Source organism: Chinchilla lanigera, unplaced genomic scaffold, assembly GCF_000276665.1.
Source record: "Chinchilla lanigera isolate Chin_1 unplaced genomic scaffold, ChiLan1.0 scaffold00036, whole genome shotgun sequence".
Classification (NCBI taxonomy): domain Eukaryota; kingdom Metazoa; phylum Chordata; class Mammalia; order Rodentia; family Chinchillidae; genus Chinchilla; species Chinchilla lanigera.
In genome coordinates this window covers 16,874,500-16,876,061 of record NW_004955437.1, presented here as the reverse complement: position 1 = coordinate 16,876,061, position 1,562 = coordinate 16,874,500, and the positions used below count along the sequence as shown (strand labels likewise).

General features: G+C 45.3%; 1 pseudogene; it reads left to right on the top strand.

The window, feature by feature from the left end:
- Positions 1 to 201: 201 nt before the first annotated feature.
- LOC106149117 lies at positions 202 to 1,545 on the top strand (annotated as a pseudogene).
- Positions 1,546 to 1,562: the final 17 nt, after the last annotated feature.

Below are 1,562 nucleotides of genomic sequence, written 5' to 3'. Positions count from 1 at the left end.
CCTTCTGCCTCAGCCTCCTAAATTCTGGGATTACAGTCACGTACCATTATGCTCAGCTTGGATCCATGATGGTTTTTTGCTGTTGTTCATGAAAAAGAACTACTTTTTCCAGAACAAAAAGAAATGTGCAAGGCCAGGTGTGGTGGTGAAAACCTGTAATCTCAGCACTCGGAAGGCTGTGGCAGGAGGATCTTTGTGAGTTAGAGACCACCCTGGGCTACAAAGTGAGCTCAAGGCCAGCCTGGCCTTGTGTCCTGGGGCTGGAGTGCGGGTGTCTCTTTGTGGGGGTGGCACGATAGCGGAGTCTGAGTTGCGGGGTGGGAGCCATGGCAGGACAGGCATTTCGGAAGTTTCTCCCACTGTTTGACTGAGTATTGGTTGAAAGGAGTGCAGCTGAAACTGTCACCAAAGGAGCCATTATGCTTCCAGAAAAGTCTCAAGGCAAAGTACTGCAGGCAACTGTGGTAGCTGTGGGGTAGGGCTCCAAGGGAAAGGGCGGAGAGATCCAACCAGTTAGTGTGAAAGTCGGAGATAAAGTTCTTCTTCCAGAATATGGAGGCACCACAGTAGTTCTAGACGACAAGGACTATCTCTTATTTAGAGATGGTGACATTCTTGGAAAATATGTAGAGTGAAACAAATCGCTGTTGAGATGGCATCACAACGTTGCCCATTCCATTGAAGTTCTGCAATCTTTCATCATGTAAATAATTTCCATGTCTCTTTTATAATAAACTGATATCTTAAAAAAAAAAAAAAAAGGCCAGCCTGAACTGCACAGTGAGACCCTGTCTCAAAAAGAAAAAAAAAAGTGAAGAGTGGCATAGTTTTGCAAATCCCAATGTCTGCCTCAGTAAAAGACAATTGGCTTCTTCCACCTGCTCCTGCATTCAGTCTGTTGTGATGTCACATCACACAGCCTCTGGAAAATCCCCTGTATGCTGTGAGAGTACTGTAGACAGTTATGTTAGTTATAAATATTATAGGCAGTTAGACAGGGATGGGCCCTCAGTATCGAAGACATTTGTGGCTGGAGGCGCATTCACTGAAGAGCAGGCTTCAAGAAAAAGAGGACCGACTACACCCACCTACCTCCCTTAGGGATGAACAGCAGGGATTGCTATTCTAAATGGGCATCATTCACCTTGGGTGGGGGTCCAAAACCTCCCTAGCCCATTCCTTCCAGGACGGTCCTTGTTCCTTCCACGGGAGCTTGCTAAGTGACTTGCTTCCCCATTTGATCCCCATTTAATCACTATTAAGCAACAACTTGTTATAATCTTATTGGCTCAGCAGTTTTGTCCCACCTCATATCCACTTTACGACTTCCCATTGGATCAATGTTACGTAAGTGACTATATTTGTGATCTTATTGGTTGATTCTACTTTTGTCCCGCCTTGAACCCGCCTCACCTCCTGGCTTTGCTCAATAAAAAGCCCTTGAGACGTGGGGTCTGTCAGGCAATACACTTTCTGGTCCCCTATGTCTCTCTTGGACAGAACCTTTCTTTCTCTCAATAAATTCTTCCTACTCTTAATGTTCGTTTCTCCTAGAATTTATT